The 26920-nt window shown below is 43.8% G+C and overlaps 1 long non-coding RNA gene across 1 annotated transcript; it reads left to right on the top strand.

Annotated features, from left to right (window-relative positions):
• The first annotated feature begins 220 nt into the window (after positions 1-220).
• On the top strand, positions 221-18365 carry LOC142000398 (uncharacterized). Its single transcript, XR_012642230.1, has 7 exons — positions 221-504; positions 644-746; positions 2572-2710; positions 2888-2951; positions 9068-9208; positions 14899-14971; positions 18264-18365. It is a non-coding gene; the product is annotated as an uncharacterized LOC142000398 (long non-coding RNA).
• The last annotated feature ends 8555 nt before the right edge of the window (positions 18366-26920 follow it).

Genomic DNA, 26920 nt, shown 5'->3' with positions numbered 1-26920 from the left:
TGGGTCCTGTTTTCCACCGCGGGGGGGCTGGGGAGCTCTCGTGGGTCCTATTTCCACCGCGGGGGGGCTGGGAGCCGGGACTCCTGGGTCCTATTTTCCACCGCGGGGGGACTGGGAGCCGGGACTCCTGGGTCCTATTTTCCACCGCGGGGTGGCTGGGAGCCGGGACTCCTGGGTCCTATTTTCCACCCAGTGGGGACTGGGAGCCGGGACTCCTGGGTTCCATGCTCATGCCAGGGGCAGAGGACTGAAAACCAGGACTCCTAGATTCTGGTCTCACCCCTTAGGTGGGAGCATGAGCTAGAGGGTTGAGCTGGTGTTCGAGTAGTTGGGAGTCCTGGGTGCAGTACTGCTCTCTTTAGACAAATCAGAACAGTAGCATTTTGTATGGGTGTAAGGGGCGAGCCATGGCAGAGTCAGCCGCATTTTCATTAAAAAAAATTAGAAATAGAGGGCTTGATTCTGATCTTCTCCTGTTGTAAATAAGCAGCAACTCCACTCAAGGTCAGTGCAATTAGGCTGATGTAAAACTGGGGAGAAAAAAATCGGGAATGTGATGTTCCCTTGTTTAGAAATTCGGAATTGGCTGTGATCTTTGAGGAGACTGATACCTACCTTTTAAACTTATATTTACAAATCTCAGTTGTTAAACTTCATGCTCGGGTTGGTGTTTTGTTGTGAGAAGAGTCAGAGAGCCATATATTCTCAGCAGAAGTAGGATCTCTGTATAGCTTGATGTATCCCAGGTAAGGCAGCAACTGACCAAAAAACCCCCCAAATGTATGAGTCTGAATAATCTGACTGAAAATGAACTACCGATTAAAATATAGAAAGGGAAGTGAGTTTGAGTGATATAACGCTAGGAGATTGTGGATTCTGACACAAGTCTGACACAGACTTACTGTGCAAGTCACTTTGGGTTAGATATTCAAGGGCAGTAAATTAATAAACTTGTTAAGGAAGGAATATATGGCTGACAGGACAAACGTCTCCTATTTATCTGTCTGTCAATCTTTTTTTCAGTTTTCAGAGTAACAGCCATGCTAGTCTGTATTCGCAAAAAGAAAAGGAGTACTTGTGGCACCTTAGAGACTAACCAATTTATTTGAGCATAAGCTTTTTTTTTTTTTTTCAGTGTTTGCACTGTTCCCATCACTGTTGATATCTGAATGCATAGTTCTAGTAACTTATTATACTCACTAGAGTTAGGCAGTCAATGCATTTGTTTTATTTGTCTCTCGGGGTAGCTCATTAAACCCCTTTGTAAGGAGCCTACTCACTCGAGTGAGATAATGCAGATAGGTTGAACTGACTGAGTGCTGCTGGTCAGAGCGCTCCCATGGTACAAAACAGTGGATTGTGCTTTGTTTTTTTGCCAAGTTCAATAGGTGTTGCACTCTTAAGAGGTGCCAACCTTCTGATAAGATAGAATTTCCTGGCTGACATTCATTCTCCCATTATGCGTGCAGTATTGCTGCAAATTTCCACTCAAGGGCACTGTGCAAACCATACGGAAGAACTGTTGCTGAGTGCATGATGACCACTTGCATGATGATATTCCACTAGCTAGATGCAATTAACGTATTTCTTTGGCATACAGTATTCTATAGTAGCCCTGTACAGCCTATATGCAGGCATCCAGGCTTCCATTAAGAGCGGTAACCTCTTTCAGATCCATGGTGATCCAGTAGTTTGGTATCAGGGATGGCTTTGCCTTTGCCATAAAGGCAGATCAGGCACTCATTTAGCGCAGAAGAATGTTAAGGGTTGCTTGTAACTGTGGTGATTTGGGGCAGGTTGAAAAGTGGATTTTTGCTAGGTTCCCTAGGATATCAGAACCCCTTGAACTGGACCTTTTAAAACCATAATGTCTCTGCCACAATTTCAACCGTTGCTAAGCTGGCTTCTTTATTAGGCTCCTGGACCAAAGTCAGGGTACAACTCTATCCAGTTCAGTGTCAAAATGGCAGAACTTGTTTAATATGTTAATGAAGAAGCCTGGAATAAAAAAAGTGAATGTAGCAGGTAGAGTTGTAATTCAAGGTCCAGTTACAAGCAAACACTCTGAAGAAGGAAAAAAATAAGTACCCGTCAGCATCTAACCAGGATACTATAGAGAAAAGTACAAACTGGTATATAATACAAAAATTGGAAAAATAATACATGAGAGAAAACACACTGCTGGGGAGCCTCCATCAGGCTCCTGAGGGTAGGACCACGTCAGGTTCCCTGTCAGACCAAAAAAATGGGTTATTGTTTCTAAAGGTTTCAGTTCCTTGTTTATCCATGTCCCTGCTTTGAAGGATGATATGTTCTTGATGCCCTAACCAAACCCTCAAAGGTCTGACTGCACAGCTCATGTGCAAATACAACCAAAACCGTGGCCATTTAATAACGGGAAGGAGCAGACCCGATCAATAATATCAACACTTGCCCCGAGACATTCTAAGGAGCAGAAAGCCTCAGGCTTAGACCACATGGAACTACTATGCTGTGAAAATATATTCACTGAAAATTCTTTCTGGGTGTTGTTGGACCCCATGATAATCATTAATCCTCTTTCCCTGGCAGGAGAGAAATTGCCCTTGTGACTGTTGTCAGTAAATTATAAGTACCAAGGAGATACAGAAGGAAGAAAGGATATGGTATTGTCCATCCTATTAGCCTGCAAACAGGGAAGAGGCCAGAAGATTATGGGTAGCAGAAGGAGGTAACTAAACTGTTCTCTGTTTATAATGACTTCTCTCTGAAGCTTTCACACTCCCCACCCGCACTCACTGCAAACAGCAAAGTTAAAAAAAACCTGGGTATTAGATGGCTCAGGGAACTGGTGATGGGTAAGGGAGCCTTCAGTTCAGATTTTCAAAAGAGTTCTGCTTCCTTTTAGGTGCCTAAATGAAGTAGCCAGACTTTCCAAAGTGCTCACCCAGCAGTTCCCATTATTTTTAATGGTAAGTGGAACCAACATGCAATCAAAATGTTGTGGTCCCCTGGACAGACTATACAATTCCTATACAGCCCACCTAACCTGAGACAGACTCTCCCTCCTAGCCCCACAGCCTCAGATAGATTCTTGTTACACTTCCGCTTCTAAATCCTCGATTTTTATCTCAAGTGGACCAGGATAGCCCACTGGACAGGCAGCTGGTCAGTTGCAATCAGCTGTGCTGTTGCTTGCTACCCTGTCTCTAACACCCTGCTCCATCCAGGACCAGCTCAGAGAATTGAAAAATTTGGCCATATAGTCCATCACTGGGCGCTCGTGCAGGAAGGTTCACAACAGTCTAGCTTAATGTTAAGTATACCAAACAATGGGAGCCTCCACTATTTCTCCTGGGAGATCATTCCACTTATGCAGAAGAGCTACTCTGTCCATAAGCAACCAGAAGAAGAGGCTGGTGAGGGGACACAAAGAGCCAAGAAACATTGGGATTTAGTTTCGTTTAAGACTGGGACTAACACAGAGTGGCTTTTGTTGTCCAGGATTTATATGAGGCCAAATGCTGAGACTATAAACTCCAGCACTAGGAATATTCAGGTGTATGCTCCCATGCAGCAAGCGGAAGACGAAGAAATGGAACATTTCTACCAAGAGCTGGAGGAGGTGATGCAGAAAAGATCCACCTACACAATTATCCAAGTGCAACAGTAGGTGGAAAGGAGAGTGAGAAAGAAAAGTACGTGGGAAAATTTGGTAAAGGTGTAAAAAATGATCGTGGAGCATGTCTGGTTGCATTCGCAGAGGCAAACCATTTCCACATAATGAACATGATATTTTTAAAAAAAACAGCGTTGGCAGTGGACATGGAAAAGCCCGGATGGAGTCACACTGAATCAGATTGATTATGTAATGATGGATACCAGAAGAATCTTCAACGATGTAGCGACAATAGGAGAACGAATTGTTTTCACAGGCTTAGACCATCGTATGTTGCGCTCAAAACTATGTGTTGACAATGTCTACAAAGACTGAGTTAGGAGAAGCCAGAAACCAAAGCAAAAATGGAACTTCAATGAAGAGGCATTTGCACAGGAAATGAGTGAAATGGACCTTGAATATAAGGTCAACAAGGACATTGATGAGGACTAGAAGAGTTTATCTCGCAGATAATCTCAGCAGCTAAGAAGGCAAAGGCATTGAAAATGCTGGGACACAAGCAGAGGATCAGTGAGGAAACTGAATCTGATGGCGAGGAGGGCACGCATATAATTAGAAGGAAACATGGGCAAAGAATACAGAACACTGTGCAAAGAAGTTCGTGTGAAGATCAAAGAAGACTACGAAGACTATAGAAAGAAGAAATTGAGAGAGGCGGCCGAAAAGAATGAGAGTCTGAAGAAAGTAGAAAGAGATGTTAGGTTGAAACAGATTATCCCAGCAGAGCTGAAAGATTAAAATGGTGAAAGGACATCGGAAAGGAACGAAATATGTACAAAATTCTACAATGACCTCTACTCCTTGCATGTCAATGTCCAGCGTACACTGTCAAGGCAGCAGGTTACAGAAGAAGTTCCTAAAGTTATGTGGGAAGAAACTGAATACGCAGTTCGTAACAAAAAGAGGGGAAGAGTCCGGAAGTGGACGATATTTGGCCGGAATATCTCAAAGCAGGGAAAGATACTCTCTTCAAAGCGTTGGCACAATGGTTCACCATCAACATCAATAGCAAGCATGTTTCAGATGCATGGAAGAAATCGAAAATAATATTATTGATGAAGAAAGGTGATCCAGAAGAACGGAGCAACTACTGTCTGATCACACTCCTCTAACAAGTGTATAAAGTCTTCACCTGCATCATACTCAATCGGATTAAGAAGGATCTTGAAATGCACGAAAGCAGAGAACAAGCTGGTTTCCACCCAGGGTATTCGACAATTGATCACATCCACTCAGTTTGACAGCTCATAGAGTAATGCAAGGAATACAAAGTACCATTGTATATTGCATTTGTCGACTACAAAAAAGCATTTGACTCGGTAGAGATTAACGCTGTACTCAACACGCTCAATGAAATTGGAAGTGACCCAAGGTACATCAATCTGCTGGAAGAAATTAACCACAATTGTTTGACAAAGATAACGTTATTCAATGTCCCCTGCATTATTACTATATGCAGAGGAGTCAGACAAGGTGACACAATCTCACCGAAGCTGTGTGCAGCAGTACTGGAGTTGCTGTTCAAGAAATTGAACTGAGAAAGGAATCAGAATTGATGGAGAACAGTTAACACGTCTTCTCTTTGCTGACGACTGGGTAATACTGGCACAGGACAGAGCAGAACTGGAGAACAAAATTGCAACAACTGCAAACACTTTTGCATGATATCAGGTTCTAAGTGAACACGTAGAAGACAAAATGGATGCGGAATGAGCATTGTGCAGAAGGAATCATCACTGTAAATGGGAAAGAAATTGAGGAGGTCGACAAATTTATTTACCAGCGTCAGCAGAGACAACTCGTTTGAAGGGGAATGCAGTCAGAGGCGAAAGGTGGGGCGGGCAAGTTTCAACAAAATAAAGACGTCTCTAACAGATGATGAACTGCCCATGAAGAAAAGGAAAGAACTGTTTAACTCCACTGTTCTGCCAGCAATGATATATGGAGCAGAAAGCTGGTCAATGATGAAAGCAGAGGAAGAAATATTCGCTGTCACCCAGAGAGCAATGAAAAGGCGAATGTGTAAGATATTGCTCCGTGATTATATACCAAATGTGGAGATCAGAAGGCGTACAGAGGTGACTGATGTAGTGCAGGCGATGTATGATGCAAAGCGGAGATGGGTGGGTCATGTAGTCCGCAGGCAAGACAATAGGTGGACAACCCGCATCAGTGACTTGATCCCCAGAGACTACAAGTGACCGCTGGGCAGACCGAAAACGTGCGGGGCTGATCCCAGGACAAAACTCTTTGGCCAGAAATGGAAAGAACGTGCTCGCAACAAAATAGAACAATGTGGCATCGACTTGTGTTCGTGGAAGGACGGACGAGGACAAGCCGGACAAAGGTGAGGTGACTAGGAGATGTGCAGGGTTCCTTCCTCTCATCCATCCCACCAGCACCTTCTTAATCTTAAATCTGTTGCTTCCTATTGCAACTTGCTCTTGTTCAGCACCACAATTAGGTTGTGCAGCCGGGCTGTCTCATTGCCAGAGACATACAGTGTCGGCAATCCCTTTTGAGAATATTCCCTGCTCTCTCTCTCTCATGCTGCTGGGGCTGGAACGAATGCTGTTACCACCACTGCTGCCAATCATTTTGTTTTGCACAGGTTGTTTTTTTCCCAGTGTGGTAAGAGATTACCTGTAACAGAAGGTGAAGCAGGTACAGAAGCCACTAGGTGAAGAAATGATAAAGGGAGTGCCACAAGGGAAGCTGGCTGGTTCTCTCGTGTTAAACACTGCACTGCTGGGTGGGTGTCTTGGAGCTCTCCCTCCTCAGGCCTGTAGAGGCTGAGATTACTGTGGAGTTAACAGGCTTGATCACCCCAAACAAGAATGGGGTATCCTAGATTGCTAACAATGTAAGGTACTTAGATTGTCCTTATCACCGTAGTCTCTGAGCATCTCACAATCTGTTTGTCTGTTTATCCTCCCAGCACCCCTGTGAGCTAAAGAACTAACTATCAATGCCATGTTACAGATGGGAAATAGAGACAGAGAGGCCCAGATCCACAAAGGTATTTCAGTGGAAGTTAGGAGTCTAAATACCATTGTGGATCTGGGACTAAGTGATTTGCCAAAGGTCACACACAGGAAATCTCTGGCAGAGCAGAGAACTGAACTTGACTCTGCCAGGCCCTGTGTTATCCCTCTACCCACCAGGTCCTCCTTCCTCTCAAGTGAGCATCTCCAGCTGTTGCAGAGCAGTGGAGGCACCTCAGGATAGGCAGGATGGGCCCAGTCAAATGTTTATCCACTTCTGTTAATTGACTCTGGGCACGCACCTTTATACACTGCATGTATTCACTTTTTACTTTATGTGCCTAAGTATTGTATGTGGGTTTTTTATGGTGTATACAGAGTCACAGGCAACATCAGAATCTGAGCCTGGTGCCTTAGCCCTGGGTTAGCAAACTCATACTCCTGGAAGAGCTTCATGGCACATTCAGTAGGGCCTGTGGGCCAGTAGTTGTAAAAAAATAGCAGCAATCCAACGTTGATTTTTGCGGTAGACTGCCTGAGTGGGAAGCTCGGATACCTTTATTGTCATTTAAATAACACATATATTTCATAAAGGGATATCAAAGCACTTAAAAGAATGGGTTTGGATCACAACACACTCCTATGAGGTACCGAAAGTTTATCCCAGTTGTACAGATAAGGAAATTGAGTCACAGAAATAACTTGCCCAAAGTCCTACCATGAATGAGTGGCAGGGCTATTGAGAATAGGAATCGGCAGTCCTGGCTCCCAGGTCCTACTCTAACTCTAGATCACACACTCTCTGGACTGATGACTAAGGCCTGGTCTACCTCTAAATATTAGATTGACCTAGTTAAGTCACTCAGGGTTGTGAAAAAGTTTGGGCCCTGACTGCCTGGTTAGGTAGATCTAACCCCCCAGTGTAAATGCTGGTAGGTCAACAAAAGAATTCTTCGGTTGATCTAGCTACCGCCTCCCTGAGAGTTCGCTTGATGACAATGACAGAAAATCCCTTCTCTCAATACAGGAAGCATCTACATTATGGAACTACAGTGGCCCAGTAGCGGCTATAGTATAGACATAGCCTAAGAACAACAACCTCGTGAAAGCCCCTTAACTTCTTGTTTCAACCGTCTGAATTTTCCAATCAATGCAAGAGAGCGGAAGTTACAGCACTAGTCACTAGAGGGAGTTATACTGCCGTATGCTAGCCATGAAAACAAATAGAACTAGAGATTCCTCTTGCGTCTATGTAAACAGAGAACTCCTTTAATCACAGATTTTCCTGGAGGCGACAATGCAAATGTGGGATATTGTTAATATGCTAAAAATGGTGGAGAAGCGAATGTTCATTTAGGCTCCTAAAAGATTTCACTCTTACAGCTGACACGCTCTGGGGCTCTCTGGCCACATACACCTGCTGCTAACGGCTGGCAGGGGGTGGCATCTTTTATTGTTAGGATCAGGCACTTGTATAAATGGCTACAGTGTCCTGTTTGCATGCTGTGTGTTTCCAGAGATGATGCCACCTCCTCTCCTTTCACTGAAGATACAAAGAAAGCATTTGTGCGCATGAGTTTTGCTGCCAAACGTAAGCTCTGCAAAGGGCAACCTGCAGCTGAGACAAGCTCACTGGCTCAGCCAGAGGAAGGATCCCTTTGTCTCACCTGATGCTTCTGCAATCAAGGCACCATGAGGATCCAGCTTTGAAACTCAGCTGTGGTGCTGTGCAGATCCAGATGATGCATATTGGGACGCAGGTAGCTCAGTCCACTCTAATGTAGGGTAATGTTGTCTAGTGGTGAGAACTGGCGTTGGGATCCAAGCTGTTCCCAGCTGAGCCACTGACATACTGTGTGACCGTGGGCAGTCACTTAACCTCTGTGGCCTCAGTTTCCCCATATAAAAAAGTGGACCAGGTTATTATAAAACTTGATGAATGTTTATAAAGTGCTTTAAAACCCTTTAGATGAAGACTACGCCAGAAATACAAAGTATTAATACTACTAATAATGCCTGATTACAGGACAGACACAGCCCAAGCAAGATTTAGTAGGAAATATCTCACCAGAGCATTTCCATTTACTGCATCCCAAGCTATTACATTTTTCTTTCTACTGTGAACTATTGCAGGCTTCTAGGTTCCTGGCATGGTGTTAACACTGTTTGCATTATCTCATATTCAGTTCCTAGCATCAGCACTCAGGTATTCTTCAACACTGGCTTCTTGATTGTGATGCATCACATTGCAATTCATTTCATTTGTACATAGTCTCTTAAAGAGAGGTCCAAACTACTTATCAGAGTCCATCCACCCAAGCTCTGTGGGGCTATGAGAAAATGGGACCCAGATCAGAACCAATTGCATTTTTGTCCAATTTCAGTGTTTTAAAGATGGACTAATAATAGTTTATTGTTTATCTAGAGCCTAATATTTATCTGGCTGGAGCACTCTGGATCCTTGAAATTAACAGAGTGAGCATTTAGAAATGCCATAAAAGGAAACTGCAGTAGTCAAGTCAGAGTGTACTTGAAGCCTGAAGAAGGATTATAGCAGAAGGTTATGGTAAGGATGGATTCCAGCAATGTTCTGGTGGTGGTGATGGACAGACATGCAGATGTGTGAGTGGGAAGGTTGTTGGAGGAAAAGAAAACCTAAGTGGTTTATCAGCCTTGTGGTAGCCTTCTACACATTATTGAATTTCACCCAAAGTGCTATATATAAATCTCCACACACCTGATACAATTACAGGGGTTGTATTTTTAGGACTGGTGTTAATGGTTGAATATCATCTTGGGATGCAAAGTGCTGGATCAGAGCAGAATGATAATATGCCAGCTACAGCTGCATCTAAAGTAGGGGTTTTGCCAGCATAGCTATGTTGGTCAGAGATCATACCTCATCACACCTTTGACAGACACAGCTATGCCAGAAAAAGTTGGTAGTGAAAACCCTGGCCTCTTTGTCCTCACCTGTTGTAAGGTGTTGCTGGGCGCTGTTAAACGGCTGTCACATTTCACCCTAGAGATGGCTGCACTTTAGTGGTGGTCAAAGTGATTCTGCCACCCCACTGATCTCACATGCAAGAAACTAGAAATTGCTAAACCAGATTAGACCAGTGCCCATCTCATCCAGCATTTGACATCAGTGGAGTGTAACCAGAATAACTGAGATCACAATCTAATCCATAGTTAGTGCAGTCAGTTACAGGTACCATGTTAACTTAAAAAATACCACTTCTCTCTGAATATTTTTTACCTCCTATTGTTTCAAGTAAACCCTACAATTACAGTAATGGAAAGCTTTTAAAGCAAGAAAATAGTATTTCTCTCATTTTTTTTCTTCTTCCAGTTTGTTTATTCTGTGAATTTGACAACATTTTTTGTATAGTTGGTTTTAGTGTTTCTCCTAGGGCTCCCAGCCCTAGGTTTAGGGTTGCTACCTGCTTATGGTTCCTATAGGTAGGCCACTTGGGGTTAGGGTTAGAGCTCCCTGCCCTAGGGTTAGGCTTTCTATGAGTAGGGCACCTGGGGTTAGGGTTACGGTTCCTCTGGGTAGGCCACTTGGAATTAAAGTTATGGGTTGGGGTTCCTATGAGTAGTTGTCTTCGCCCTAGGGTTACGGTTTCTATGGGTATACCACTTGGAGTTAGGGTCAGGGTTCCTGTGGGTAGGACACTTGGAGTTAGGGTTAGGATTTCTATGGATAGGCCGTTTGCTGTTAGGGGTTGGATTCCTATGGGTATGGCTCCCTATGGGTATGGCTCCCTAGGGTTAAGGTTTATATGGGTAGGTCTCCAGGCCCCAGGGTTAGGGTTCCTATGGGTAGCGTTTCTGGCATGAGGGTTAGGGTTCCTAGGGGTAGGACACTTGGAATTAGGGTTAGGGTTCCTATGGGTAGTTAAGATTAGGGTTCCTAGAGGTAGTGATCCTCGCCCTAGAGTTAGGGTTCCTATGGGTAGGGCTCCCCACTCTAGGGTTAGGGTTCTTATAGGTGAGTGACTTGGCGTTAGGGTTAGGGTTCCTATGGGTTAGGCCCCTTGGAGTTAGGATTAGGGTTCCCATTGGTAGTGCTCCCCAACCTAGCGTTAGGGTTCCTATGGGCAGGGCTCCCTTGCCCTAGGGTTAGGGTTCCTGTGGGTAGGCCACTTTGAGTTCGGATTAGGGTTCCTATGGGCAGTTCTCCCTGCCCTAGGGTTTGGGTTCCTATCGGTAGGGCGCCCAGCCTTAGGTTTAGGGTTGCTCTGGGTAGGACTTCCTGTTTATGACTCCCATGGGTATGCCACTGGGAGTTGGGGTTAGAGTTCCTATGGGTAGTGTTCCCTGCCCTAGGTTTAGGGTTCCTATGGTTATGCCAATTGGAGTTAGGGTTAGGTTCCTATGGGTAGACCACTTGGATTTACGCTTTAGGTTCCTATGGGTATGATACCCAACCCTAGGTTTAGGGTTCCTATGGGTAGGGCTCCATGCTGTAGAGTTAGGGTTCGTATGGGTAGGCCATTTGGAGTTAGGGTTGCTATGGTTAGGGCTCCCCGCCCTAGGGGTAGGGTTCCTATGGGTAGTGTATTCAATCAGTTTCCGCTGTTGTCTGTGTGAGTGTTTTACACAGTATTTGGGAGAAAGAAAATGTAAAAATATAGCAAAATTGGCTGGGGGACTCAGGGGCATGTGTACCTTAAACTAGTCTTCACCCCCCCTTTTTTTTTTGTGAAATGACTTTATTGGCTTCACACCTGCGAACAGTTAAAGATGTGCTTAAATGTTTGTAGGATCCAGGCCATAGTCTGTAAAATGCTTTGAGCCCCATCTGGATAAATGTAAGATGATTATCATTACTGTCATACAGAGGTTAAACAAACACCTTGACACACTATACATAGAATAACTAGCCATACCACTGGGGAGATGTGTCTTGTTTCAGTGATAAATGTAAAAGGAAACTCATTCTTAAAAATCATATCTAAAATATATATATTTTATATACCTTAATTTCTGGTAGCCTCTTCAAATCTTAAAGAGACACAGCTTGACTTTTTAAAAAAATTCTGACTAATTAAAAATACATTGATAGAGCTCTCTTTAAATAATATGTCCTGATTTAAAAACAAAATATTCTTTAATTGTTACACTTCTCCTCCTCTGCCTCTTCTGCTCAGATATGTAAGTCTTTTCAGCCAAGGGAAAAGGGACTGTAACTGGAGAACAGTGGAACGAACTATGAACAAGGCTGAGATTTTGAATGGCACCTCAGAGTCTGTGTTTTCCATATGTGAATGCCCAATTCCTATGAATTTCTAATGGGGCTTGGACAGTCAGATCCCATGGAGGCTTGGTGTTTTTGAACAGCACTTTGGGTGGGATTTTCAAAGTAAACTAACTAAAAAGGTAACTAAATATAATAAGTGAAATCCTGGCACTATTGAAGTCAATGGCAAAACTCCCACTGACTTCGGTAGGGTCAGGATTTCACCCATTTTTTCACTAGCTTCTTTTTGTTACAGTAACCGTAGGTGATACTTGTACTGCTAGTAGCTAAGTCTTTTCACTTATGTGAAAAATGTGATCCCCCCAAGTTGATTTCTGAATTTAATTCTTAAACTGTAAAGTACATGTGAAATGTTAATATAGATTTACTGCCACAGAGAAAGACTTTGCATATGATTGGGATTATTAAATAAGGATAGTTTCCTACAACCAAGGTTGCTTCTCTCTGCCTCTCCTGTTTCTTGTTACGCTGACTGCCCAGCTGTGACTTGTTTCTTTTTTCTGGCCTTGTATAGTGGATATTGGGGGTCTCTATTAGGTGGTCATTAAAACAAAGGAATGATTGGTGTAAATGTGAAACACTGTATCTCTCTTGTAACTGTCAGTGGGTGAACCTCCTTCCGCTCTGTCCCTCCTCCTCAGGTCTCCAAGTGGGCATTGTGTAGGGTCTTCCCTTCTCCCCAGATATTTAGGGAAGAGCAGAAAGGGCCACAGCCCTCCTCCCCTCCCACGCCCCCCAGTCTTGAAAGATCTTCCGAAAAGGGATGTCCTGTACCAAGCAACCGGAGCTGGTAAACTGATTCAGTCCTGCTCAGGACTGACTAGGGACACACAACACCCCATAATCCTTAGGGTAGGGTAGCTTGGGAAGCCCTACGTGCTCCCTAGTAAACAGAGTAGGGATCATGGGGCATTTCTAGTGGTGGTTCCCTAGTTACTGCGGCATAAGGATTACAGGATATCACTTGTCCCTCCTCAGTTCCTGGGCAGCGGCAGTGGGTTGCCTGTCTGGGCACCTCCTGCCCAACCATTTCTGTCCCTGCAAGAACTTTGTAAGATTGAGGAAGACCGTGGCTTCCTTGATGACCCCCTTGGTAACCCCCAAAGAGACCTGGAGAGGGGGTTGGAAAGACCAAGCACCCCCTACAAAGACACAAGGAGAAGAAGGGAGATTTCTAACTGCATGGAGGAGGAGCAAGCCCTGGCAATAAGGACTAGAGGCCCAAACCTGCTCCCTCTGAAGTCACTTGCAAACCTTGGAGTTAGGTGACTTTAATATTGGGACCTAGGAGAGAAGCCTGAGAGTGACCCCGGAGAGGGAACCTGGCAGAGGGAGAGGGGAAGTTTCCACGGAGGTTTAGATTCTACTTGAAGCCAGACCTTCATGCAAGAGGTTGACCAGCAGAGACTAGGCTGGTGCCTCTGTGAACCAAACCCTGGAGAGTTCCCTTATATATCCCACACAAATCAACCTTGCAGGGTCTGTGCAGCACTCAAAACAACTCGCAGGAGGATGGCTCTGCAGCGTCAGGACACAGGCAGAGATGCCACGTTAGGCCACCCCATGTGAATGAGCCCTCGCATGCACCGCACTAAGGGGAGCTTCTTTCCATATGCAGTGTGCCTGCTGCTCAGCCTGGGAATAATGCAGGGAGCAGATCTGCTGGGTGGGCTTGCATGCCTTCCGTTATCCTTCTCCTTCCCACTGCAGCATCTGTTAGCAAGGGAGGTTTCACGCCTCCTGCCCCCACCTCCCTCTCGATTCCTTTTTTTGGATGCTGGCCAGATTGCGACCCAGTGTGCCCCAAGAAATATTTACTTCCTGTTTCTTGCCTAGACCTCCAGCAGCCGCTTTTCATGAATAAAATATGAGCTGTTCTTCTGGAGCCATGAAGGGAGGAAACCACTGCCAGCTGGTGTGGCCCACAGCTCTTTATTGCTTTGGTTGCTGATGCCTCCCGCCTCACATACCCAGAGAGCCAGAGTGGAGAGGGAAAAACCAATCTCCAAGCCTTCAAGATTGAATGCCGTCAGCTTTGAATTATAGGCATCAAAACTATCGGCAGAGCTGATGGTGCTGCCTATAGTCAATGTTGCCCAACACGTCCCATTATAAGACCTTGTTTTCAGTTGCTTATAACATCGTAAAACTTTCACTGTCTATGCTGATAGTTTCCACGCTGGGTGTCTGCCTCAGGCTGAATTTTCCGCAAAATGATTCAGCCTTTTCTGAGAATGAGATTAGAAAATAATGCATTGTTTTACCTACGTTAAAAAGTTTCTTACAACCATTCTGTTGAGAAGCTCTGGTGCTTCCATGCTTCCATGCTTTGGAGCAGGGTCTTGAAATTTGGCAGAGGGGTCACACTGATGTCAGGTCTGCACCTTTTGCTGTTCCCATGAAAAACCACCCAAATTTTGCTAGTTCTTTGAAAAAAAAAAAATCTCACTTTGCACATGCTTGGTAGACACTTGTGAGAGTTTGGCACCTAAATTCTCTGAAGACCTTGTCTGTACTCAGCATGCTCCAGGTTGTGGCTGCAGGGGTTGAGCAGGACTTTCCCTCCAGTTGCTGCATCTGGCTACTGTGGTTGGCACCAGAACTGAGGAGGGTGACTGTCTCTCCTGTGCTCTCATTGCTCTTACTACTAGGAACCAGGCAGTTCTGTGGATAAAGTAAGTATGTGATCATGCAGTTAAAGACTGTATCATAATGCAGGGGCTGAATTAAGGTTGCACAAACAACCTTACTTCTGGCATTGCCTAACTTTTTGAGTGCTCAACTTTGAACCTTAAAGTTTTTTATGTAGCTTTTTGAGTGTAATATACATACATATCAGCAGGAAACAGACCTGCTAGGTGCCAATTTTTCTATTATAGCTCACTATTTCCAAGATTTAGAACCTAGGCAGGGTTATTGTGTGGTAACAGAAGGATTCAGTCTTGAAATAATTTATCACATGCACTAATAATAATTCTTCACCCTTCTAGATCCTGTTTTATCCAACGGTTACAGAGCAATGAACAGAGTTTAATGAATTAAGACTCACAACTCACTTGCAAGGTAAGCATTATTATCACCATTTTATAGATTGGGAAACTGAGGCAAGAATCAGTGCAGTGACTTATCCCAGGCCACAGAGCAATTCAGCAGCTAAGCCAGGCATACACCTGGAACCATCACTCTCATTAAGAACTAGTATGTTCCTCCTTTGTTTGTATAAGTGTGCATGTGTTTATTATGCACCTATATAAAGTGTGTGTATGTACATACATGTTTCAGTGTGTGTGCACATGCAAGTATTGGTGTAGATCTGTACACACAAGTATTTGTACATTCAGAAGCTATATGTTCTACTCTATGTAGGTGTTTATACCATGCTCATCACTGTAGTATCTGAGTGCCTTCCATTAACGCATTGCACAAGGCAACTACCGTTAGTCCCGTGTTTGTTCTCTCATCCTCTCCCCAGGGATAGAAGCATGTGCAGTGGAATGTTTTGTTTTGGCAGGTGGGTTTTTCTGGTTTGTTTTAAAACAAATCTACATGTTGCTCTCTGTCTGTTAGAGAAGGCAAGGTCAGAGAAATGCACTTTATGCTTGGAGCGGAAGGTGATGAGGTTTATGATAGCCCTTAGTTCCTGGGGAAGTTCATTCCACAGTCTTGGACCAGCCCCTGAGAAAGTCCTGCCTCATGCACTGACAAGTTTTACCCTTATAATGGAGAGTTCCATTGGGCCAGAGGAATGTAGCTGTCAACCACGGTCTTCATCCTAGAGCTTTATGCCCTGGCCATGGAGCACTCTGAAGATAAGGACTGAGATCATGAACTTGAGTCAAAATTCTATGGGAAGCCAGGGTAGGGAGTGAAGGAGAGGTCTGATGTGCTGGTAGTAGCCTGTATTTCTGAGGAGAAATGCTGCAGTGTTCTGTACTAGTCAAAGTAAATCAAGTGCAATTATTAAGTGTTCAAATTATTCTTCACTCAATGAGGTGGCCATTGTTCTTGTAAACTACCCTTTAATGCTGCAGTTCATGGTTAGCCAAACTGCTGCTCGGGCTGGCAAGGGCGTGCAAATTGAGTGCTCCGTAAGTGTACAGTGACCTGACCGACCTTTACTGTTCCCTCAAAGACACTACTGACTGTCAGGTCAGGGAACCGTCACTGACGGTTTGTGGTATAAGTGCCAAAGGATGAGGGAACCTCATGTACTCCCACGAAACTGGAATGGAGGTGGGGCTGGCCTGGTGGCTTCTCTCTGCCTTTCAGAATTTATTGTCATCGACTATGATGACAGGACAATGCATGTGGCATCCTGTGCTGTGTTGCGCCAGCGTAGAGACTGGATCACATTTATCACTGGAGTCTAGCAGCATTAGCAATTATACAACCTGCTTTACTTGTATGGGTTATCGATGTCAGCCACACCTCTGATATTATTGATGTGTTGGTGTCTGACTTCTCATGGAACCAACATACATCAATATCCCCCTTGTTTCATAGCATTGTAGAGAACAAATGGCCATTCCAATGAGAGTGCCTCTCATCTCAGAATGCTGTTCTCTGAAAGAAAAAAAAAAAAGACTTTACAATAAGGGTTCCACAGAGTAGTTTGTGCATGTGTGAGAAAGAGGTACATATCTAGCAGACACACCTCATCTGACAGGGTTATAAATTATCATTTTTTCCTGCTGGAATTGGTGTCCTTTTTAAAAAAAATTCTGCTTGCAGTAAATGATTGAAGATACGTGTCATCTTCAACAGTCAAAAATGTACTGGGCAAAAAAAGCCTATCAGTCACTCTAAGCTTGAGCATGCATTTGACTTCATTATGCCTCAATCTGCCCAGCTGTAAAATTGGGTAAAAGGCAGAACGCCATTGAAGATACCAGCTGCTGCATTAGAATGGAGTTTTCCTGAGGAAATGAACGATTTACAATTTGAAATTCCAGTGCTGTCTCTAATGGCATCCCAGTGAACCTGTGCTATGCTCCCCAGAAACAATGGAAGTACGTGAAGTTCATGTAAAGGCCTAATCTTGTGGGGTGCTGAGCATCCTCAGGCCCCAGGCCAGCAAAACACACAAGCAAGTTTTTAACTTCAAGCACATGAGTAGTCTCATTGATTTCAGTGGGGCTGCTTCCACACTTAAAGTTAAGCATGCACTTAAGTGTTTTGGTGAATTGGGGCTTCAACTCCCATGGACATGAGAGAGTGGAAGGGCCTCAGGACCGGTTAGGATCGGACACATGGGAACTATTCCACTGTAGTCTAATATGCAAACTCCTGCTGCACAAGGGTGATGTGGTAGAAAGTCTGCTGGGGGCAGGGCCAGTTGCCGGGGTCGAAAATGGCTGTGATCTACTTTGGCCCAGTGGCATGACAAAATTGGGAGACGTTGGCTGGAGACAGGTATAGCCAGGGGATGTGCTGACTTAGCAGAGACTCTGGAGGTGAGGTTCCTTTGGAAATTAGTGCTGCTCCACCCAGCAGAAACTCTCAGAGATGGAGGTGGGAATGCTGCTTCCTTTCCTCTGGAAGTGCCCTCCCCCTACAGGAGTGCAGTGAGTGGGGGGCTACTCCATCTCTTTGAGCTAGCCAGGGTGGACCTAGCCCACCACATGGACAGTCCCTGGGGCAGCCGGAGCCAGCATTTCCTCAAGCATCCCATGCCTCCTAGGATACAAAACCAAAGCAGTGATGCTGGAGGGTATCATCTCTGATGAAAAGGAGCCTGGTTTTTCCTCACCCACCACCCATCCGGACCTGCCTCTGGATCTGCTGAGGTCACATTCTACTGTGACCATGCAGTGATACTAACAGCCATAAGAGTATCGTCCTGTTTACTTCAGTGCACAGGGGAAGAGAACAGAGTGGTTTTTATTAATCTCCCCTTCAGAGCCATTCCTAGTTATGGGGATTATGCCGTGCTTAATGTTTACTTTTTTAGAAGATAACCCTGCATCTACAAGCTCTTTTTTCTCCTCTGGCTCCTCTTCCCTAACTTTATCATTTCAGCCTCCTAAAGGATGCTCTGCATAAGCTGGGCTTTCTGAATGCATGAGCCATCAGATGTGACCTCCTTTTAAACTATTAAGAGTTGAAGGTCATTGCCATATGTCATTCAAAAGGCAATTTTCACTGGAATTGCAATACAGTCGTGGTTTTGTACTATGACCTTGATGTCAGAAGCTATTAATTATCTCTTACTACAGCCTCCGGCGGAGGAGGGCTAGAACAAACGTGACATTACAATTTGGTGTTGCTGGCTTTTAAAAAAATATTTACAAGTTATTGTGTGGGGTATACATGCCTACATAGGTACAGGGGGTAAATAGATAAATTTCCATTGCAGGAGCTAGAGGTAAAGTCCTGGATATCCTGTGAAGACACGTTTCCTTGAGATTTTGAGCCCAATTTTGCAGAACCCAGAAGATTTAGCTAACTTCTCTGACCCAGTTTCCACATCTTCACAATGGGGCCATTAAATTATATTTATCTGCAGATACATGTGGCTTAATTCTTTAATGGCTTTTAAAGCAGTTTGAGATCCTTACATAAAAAGTAAATGACACGTGTTGTTCATGACATATTTCCTTTCTTCAGTGTATATTTACAACAATAACCCCTTATTTCTGTTCTCTGCATAAAAGCTGCCATATGCACTGCAAAGTCTGTAAGATCCTAGAAACATAAATTTTTTCATATTGGAGCAGACCAAATATCCATTTAATCCAATATCCTGCCTTGCAGACCGACCAGTACCAGATGCTTCACAGGAAAGGACTAGAAACCCTACAAGCAAACAATTACAGAATAGCCTGTCCATAGAATTTTCTTTCCGATAACCTCAAACGTGTGGTTTTATATCCCTTCTACATATTTCTCCTATCTAGATAAATGTTTAATTTTTTTGACATGCATCAGACGAAGTGGGTATTCACCCACGAAAGCTTATGCTCCAATATGTCTGTTAGTCTATAAGGTGCCACAGGACTCTTTGCTGCTAATTTTTTTGAATTCACTAAGCATTTGCCTTTAACATCTTGTAGCAAGGAGTTCCACAGATTATGCATTGTATATAGATTTCCATTTATCAATTTTAAATTTGTTGCCTTTCAGTTTTGTTGACCATCTCCTGTTCTTGTATAATGAGAGGGCAAATAGGAGTGCACAATTTACCTCCTCCGATCCATGCATTATTTTGTATTCATGTGATATGTCCCTTCTAATTCACACGGAGAGAAGCTCACCCCTTGCAGAATCCCAGCATGAGGCCCATACACCACTTCCATGCTATTTAAGCCCATAAGTATAAGTATGTGTTTGAATGTTTGGGCCCATATTTGCAGAAAGTGATTCAGCTGTAGCAGACTGCTCTGTCTGGTCATTCATGCACAGGGCACACTTGACTTCTGACGTCAAGGAAGGAAATACACACATCACCTGCTTTGGCCTTGCTCCAGAAAGTTAAACTGTTTTTAAAACTTCAAGAAGCTAAATGATGGATGGATCTGGTTTTTATTTACTCCCCATGCAGAATATAACCTACTTCATAAAATATTAACCATCAGTTTGTGTCTGATTTATAGGCCATCCTATTCCAAAGGGATGCTCTTTGCAATCATACTTCTTGTACCTTACTTAGCAGCAGTAAAAGAGCATGCTGCTCCTGTCAAGCACTATGTATATGTAATGTGGTATGGGTGCAGTCTGCTCAACTAAAAGGAGCACAGTACTGGGATCCAGGAACTGCTGGGTTCTAATGCTAGATCTCACTGGCAGTGTGGCTCAGTTTCCCCAACTATGAAATAAGAATAATAGTAGATACTTAGGGGTGTTGTGAGGATGAATTAGTTAATGGTTGTAATAACAATAGCTAGCTCTTACCGCATTCTTCATCCATAGACCTCACAGCACTTTAAAACAGAGGTCAGTATCATTATCTCCATATGGAGAAGTGCCTCACTCCATAGGCCACTCACAGAGCTGGAAACAGAACCCAGGTCTCCTGAATCTTAGTCTAGTGCTCTCTCCATTAGGCCACACTGTCTTGCACTGCATGTTGAAGATAAATGCTAAATACTATTAGACCTGACATGACTGAATGGTATCAAGCATGTGCGATACTCACTGGCTTCAAGGGTAGGTATTCACGATGGGACCTAGTATTATAGTAGTATTATAGTGCCATGGAGCCCCCTAGTGGTGATTCTGTCTTATCAGGATATCCATGCAGGCAAGACGTTGTACAGATGAGCTGACAGGAGCCTGAAACTGTGAGAGAATTCCTGGATTTAATATCTGTTATGGCATTTAACTGAAACTCCACACGACACTGGACTTTTTCCATACTTAACATTCTAAAAGCAAGAAAAAACACGTTGCAAAATAGTTTGCCTCCTCACCCTGATTGTATCAACATTTTAATCGGAGTGTTTTTTGTCAACTGCTGTCCCTTCCACATGGCGTTCACGCTCCAGCAATATCCTGTGGCAGAATGAGGTCATTCACTACTCTTCTGTCAAGAGGCATATATCCTTACTCCACAAGGAAATAGTCTCTCTCCTATGCAGGAATTCTCTAAACCTTTTACTGTTTCTTTAACAAAGGAAAGCAGAGATTAGTGGGTGGTGGAGCAGGCTGATGACAAAAACAGCGTGGTGAGAAAACTGAAATTCCAGCAGATGTTGGATATTTCCCCTGTATTAGAAGAAAGCATTGCTGCTGCATGTGGACACTTCTGTTAAAAGAAAAAAAATACAATTTAATCATTGTCATCAAGAAAAACCCCGAGGCACATTCCTCTTCCCACCATTAGTCTGGAAATAGGATTTGCTCTGGGGTTTCATCTGTCTGTTTTACCCTGCTCATTACTGTGATATCTGAGGGGGTGGGTCAAGATCTCCGGCTAAAACCAAATACCATATACATGGTCACCTGTAAACGGGAAAGACAGTGTAGTCTACTGGTTACAGTTTGGCACATGGAAAGTAAGAGACATCAGGATGTTCTTTGTAGGACCTTGAGCAAGTCTCACCAATTTCTTTCTGCCTTACTTTTTCTCCATGTGCAAAGTGGGGAATAATGTTACGTTCCTATATTTTTAAATGCTTGGCGATCCTCTGAGGCAAGGGGTTACTCGCTAGCCCATTCTTTCCTGACAGTGCTACTATTTTGGAGTGCTGAGAAGCCAAGAAATCAAGCTGATTGCATGTAACAGACAGGGTCAAATTTTCTAGGGCACAGCACCTGCAGTTGGGGCCAGATTTTCAAGAGAGTTGAACACATTGGGTGCTGAGCTTTTTTGAAAATATCAGGCCCTTCCTTAGGTGCGTAAATGGGAGCTAAGCTCTTTTGTAAATGCAGTCCCAGCTGTGGATGCTGAATTCTTCTGAAAACTGTAGGCATGGAAATAGGAGTGCTGGGACGTTTTCAGCCTGGCTCTTATCCCCACTCTTTGATTTTCTAAAACACCCAGTTTATCCAAAGGAAATGGGAGTCTCTTGTCCCCTTGCTCACTTTGTCCATAGTTCTGTGCCAGAAACATCTGGTTCTTCTATTCAGTCTCAGATTAAAAACAGTTGTGTTAGGGCCCATACAACAGGCAACCAGGCTACTTTCTTCACACCATATGATGGGGGCCCTGATCATTACACACCCCAAATGATAAGGACTGAGAGGTAAGAGACTTTCTCCCTGCAACAAAAAGAAAACTCCATTGGTCCATAGCTGAGGCAGCAGCAAGAAAAAGTCATCTTATCATGTTCTCTAAAGATAACCCTCCCTATCCATGAGCCTGAACTAATCCTGATTTCCAAAGCAATTCAGAGTTGCCCCATTCATTAATAAGATCTTTTTTTAAGGTACAGTGTAGCCGGTAAGAGATTAAGCAAAGAATTAGCAGGCATAAGGTGAGTGGGGTTGGATGCAGCCTTGTCCAGGGGATAGAGCGTTAGACTGGGTATCAGGAGAGCTGGGGCTGGCTTCTCAAGTGTGTATTAGGAGTAACTGATTAAAATAATGGAAATGCACCAGTTTAATGAGGAGAATCAGGCTCTGCCATCGACTCATTGTGCAGCCCTCGGCAAATCATTTAATCGCTTCCTGCCTCAGTTTCACCATCTGCAAAATGGGGATGATGATACTTTCCCACCTTTGTAATGTGCTTTGAGATCTACAGTGGGAAAGTCCTCGCTAGAAGTGCTCCTTCTTCTTGTTGCTTTTTAGCTGAACTAGCACAGTCAACTGCCTTGATCCTCTGAGAAGAGAGTAAGGGCCTGAACTTGCAGTCCTTACTCAGGCAAACCAGCAATATTAGGGCAGCATCAAGAAAAGAAAATGGAAGTGAACGTGCCATAAGACAATGGAGTATGGCTGCTTGGTTACATCCTCCTCTTCACTTTATATTGGGGTTTGTTATCTTCTCTCCTGAGCATAGGAGGTTGCATGTATTAGCATCAAGTCTCCTTTCAGCCTCTCACTGCTCTGACCCTCCTGGGTCACTTTGCAGTTTGGTTCTGCCTTCCCAGGTGTTTGATACCCCTATCTGCATTGCACCTGCACATTCAGTGACAGCTGGGAGGAAGGATGGTCTAACAGCTAGATCACTAGACTGGGACTCAGGGGGCTTGGCTTGTATTCATGCCTCTTCTACTGGCCTGCTGGGTTACTTTGGGCTTGGACACGTCACTTCGTCTGTGCATCAGTTTCTTCATCTGTAAAATGGGGATAATGATACCGACCTCCTTCGTAAGGTGCATCGAGATCCACTGATGAAAAGTGCTAGGTAAGAGCTAGTATTATTATTATTGGTTCTGCCATGGGCTCTGTGTGTGATCCTGAGCAAGCCACTTAGACTCAGCTCCCAAAATTGGGGTGTGATTTTCTAAAGGGCTCAACATATTGAAGGCTGAGCAGTTCTGAAAATCTGGCCCCCAGGAGAGCTGCTGGGTGCTGAGCACTCTTGCTCCTTTTCAGCGGCTAACCACATTGACTCCCCAGTTGTTATATTATGGGCTGCTTTATCAGGTTGCTCTTGCATAGACTCTGTTCAATACCATCATACGATCAACAGGGATGTTGCAAGAAGGTTTATTTTAAAAATGTAGAACAACAGGAACCAGGATTGTTTTAATGAATAAATTATACTGGTGTTTTAAAGTCAAGATACCTATTTAACTTGAGCAGGGGTGAACAATAATGGAAAAGCAGTAAGTGAGCTCTTCTCTGTCTTCACAATTCCTCAGAAAATTGCCATGATCCTTCAGCGTGTTTCCACGCACTGCCTCTAAGTGATCTTAACAAGTGTTTAGGACTGCACAGCTCTGAGGAAAGCTTCCTTCCAGAAGCCTGTGCTAATCCTAGGGTAGAGAGCCCCACAGGAGAGTCTTAGGGCCAGATCCTACTTCCTGTTAAATCAATGCCAACAGTCCAGTTGTCTTCAGTGGGACTGGGATTAGGCCTTACAACTATATTTTTAAAATATGTTCTAGTTTGAACATTGATTGGCCCCATCCATACTCTGGGTCAGATTTTCAAAAGAATTCAGCACCCACAATTGAGGCTAGAATTTCAGAAGAGATCGGCTCCCATCAGGCACTAAAGTCAGTGGCACCCAGTGTGCTGAGCTGTCTTGGAAATGTGGCCATAAGTATCACAGCGGGGGCTGCTGGGTGCTAGAGAACTTTTGAATAGCTGGTTCTTGTTTCAGTGCCAAATGGGAGCTGAACCCTTGAAAATCCAGCCCTACCTGGTCAAAATGTGTTGGAAACTGGTTTAGCTGAAGCTATGTTTAAATTCTGCTCACACTCTGCTCTTTAACTTTATTCCTGGCCCAGCATGAATCAGGCCTAAAGCAGCAAATCCTTCCAGCTCATCTGGATCCAAAGAACTAAATGACTCGTTTTTTGGAATCGTTCTTGTAATTCTACTTTTCCCACCAATGCCGGGATTTGTACTTTGCCTTGCGGTGCAATATACTATTTATAGCTCCAGTGTAATTGTATAGGAAGAGCTTATGCTGTCATTGCTACTGTATCAATGAGCTGGTGGGAATGAAATAAGTGCACAGAGGAAGCAGACAAAATTATGTAACATTTCCAAATATGGTCATTTCATGTTGATATTTTCTAAACAAACAAGTAGATTTCCACCCCCACCTCCCAAGTCACAATCACAGGAATATATATATATTCAGAAACATGAATGTTTAAGATTCACAGGGCTCTTTTAGGCTCACTTCAGGAAGAAGAGAAGAGCAACTGGCATTTTTTCAGACTGATAGCCCTCCATGGGCTACTTAACATAAACATTCTTTTAAGAGCACTTGTAGTTGCAAACACACAGCCTGTAAGAATTCAAACCTGCCACTTCTCATATTTTATGAAATCAGGCCCCTGTGGCCTTCCCTCACCCCAATCAAATGGGCAACATACATGTGTTCAAGTGGTCGTTAAAAGATCTTGTGCCACATTCTCTCTCTCTCTCTCTCTCTCTCACTCAGAGTGATGTAAACTAGGGGTAACTCCATTGAAATCAGGGGAGATACACCAGGGTAAAAGCTTGGAGGACACCAACGGAGCAGGGAAGAACTTCCAGCGTCCCATGTAGCAGACTGATGTCATCAGGGCAAATCTCCATCCACCAAAGTTCTCATTTTGGCCTTTGGTAATTGACGTCAGCAGAACTAACCATCAGAACTAACTTGCATTCAGTGACACTTGGGCTATAGGACTCTAAGAGTAAAAAGACAGGTAGGACTGTCAGGAGAGAAGTCCCTGGTGGGGAGCAGAGAGTGTGGCCAAGATGTAGTTACTCTGGTGTAAATGTGAAAGAAAAGAGGAGTGCTTGAAATTGTTTTGGGGTGGGGAAGTCCAATAGGGTTAGGGTGGAAATAAGAAAAATAGCAAAGGATTAAAAAACAAAAAGAAAAATGAAAAGGTTACAATCAAACAAATGGAAAAATAGAAAATAAAAATCAGCAAAATGGCAAGGGCTGAAAAAGCCCCAGAGACACGATGATTAGAATGGATTTTGAAGAGTCTTGGGTTGCATCCCTTCCCCCTTCTGTGGTATTCTCCCCAGTTAAGCCCCAGTCCTGCAATTGGATCCGTATGGATAGACCCCTGCACAGGGTCCCACTGCAGTCAGTGAAGGTCTGCATGGGCACAGGGGTCTGCTCACTCAAATCCAATTGCTGGATGGGGGACATGGATTGTGAGCTCTGAGGCTGGGATCCCATGCGGTTTATGTGCTGCACCTATCCCTGCTTTGGGTGCTGTAAAAACAACAATACATACTGAGGAGATTTGAGTGAATTAGCAAATGTTGGCCCTGATCCGGCAAGAAGTTATTCATAGGTCCCCATGTGAAGTGACAGGTGTCGCCTCCTCCCAAGAACACCTTGCACGACCAGGGCCTTAGAAAGAGTAATCCTTTGAAGTAATGGCAGAGTCATTGTGTTTCAAGACATCTCGTCAGCCCTCCTGGTGATTTGATTGAGGATGTGCTGAACAAAAGAAAACAAAATAGCTAAGAGTTTGCGTCCATTTCATCTCTGCTGTCTCCGTTCAGAGATAACATAGATATAGCAATATAGATGTCCTGCGTCTGCTCTTCTTTTCACTATGCGTGTGCGCGCACTGAATATGCCCTGGGTTTCTGTGTTACTTTGTCTGTGTAACATTTCAATCAGAACCGTTAAAAAAACCCCAACCTTGAAGATTTGCAGTGATCCCAAAAGCTAATGCAAATCCCGTCACTGAATCAAAATAATGTATCAGTCAAGCAGAGAGAGTTTTGACTACCTATAAAAAGCCACTTTTCAAAACAAGATGTACATCCCATCACTTCAAGCTCAAGGCAGCAAGTCTATGCTAGGAGGGTGGTTAAGGCAAATACAGTAGGCTAGAAACGTTTGTTAGTCAGAGGCCCTAGTCCTGCCAACATTTATGCATATAATAGCCTCATTGACTGTACTGGCACTACTCACCTGTGTAAAGTTAAGCAAATGCATAACTATTTGCAGGACAGGGTGCTCTGATTCTGATTTGGGGTCTGCTAGTGCAAGCTCCTGTACCTATGAGGAGCCCCGTTGAACAGGGCTGTCCACAAAACAGCTCTTTTTTTTTTTTTTTTTTTTTGCAAAACAAAGTCTGAGGTTTCAAAATTTGTTTTTGTTCCACTGTGCAACAAAACTGAGACCTTTCAAAATGTTTTGTGAAAAAAGCATGCCCGAGAGACTGGCTGTATAGCCTGCTGGTTAGGATGCTCACCTGTGATGTAGGAGAAGCAGGTGTAAGTCCTGCCTACAAATCAAGCAGAGTAGGGACTTGAACCTAGGTCTCCCAACTTACTTAACAACTGTGCTACTGGTAAATCTGCATGGGGGGAATTCCATCCTGTCAGCAGAATTTCCATCCTGGACCTGAGAAATTTAATCAAAACAGCTACATTTCTGCAAAACTTCTTGATTTTGACAAAATGGCATTTTCAATGGAAAAAGTGTAGTAGAAAGTTTTTTTGACCAGCTCTGTGTTGAGGTCAACGGGCCTGATTCTCCTCTCACCTACACCAGTTTTACACTAATGTAGACTAGTGTGAGTGAGAGGAGAATCTAGCCCTCTGGGACCCCACAGGTTTTCAGGGATTCCGAAGAGCAGATTACAATTTAGAGCCCTGATCCTACAATAGTGAATTCCTTCAAGCAGGGACTGTGTCCTCCTATAAGCGTGTACAATGCCTAACACAACTGGCCTCTCATCCTGGTTGAAGCTACACTGGTGAAATGCAAATAAGAGTCACTTTGATAGATGGCTGTTTACGAGAGGAGCTCTCAGGAGTACTGGAAGTTTTGCAGGAGAAAGTAAAGTGCTCTTTTAACTCAAGTTTTCTGCTCATGAAATATAAAAACATTCAGGAACATACCAGCTCTTGATGTACTTGCCTTTAAAATAGGCTTAGCACAATTCAGTTTATTTTTAAGCATTTTTTTCTATTTTTATCTATTTA

This window comes from Natator depressus, chromosome 17 (assembly GCF_965152275.1).
Source record: "Natator depressus isolate rNatDep1 chromosome 17, rNatDep2.hap1, whole genome shotgun sequence".
Taxonomy (NCBI): Eukaryota; Metazoa; Chordata; order Testudines; family Cheloniidae; genus Natator; species Natator depressus.
Note: the sequence above shows the minus strand (reverse complement) of the source record. Positions and strands in the feature narration are given on the sequence as shown.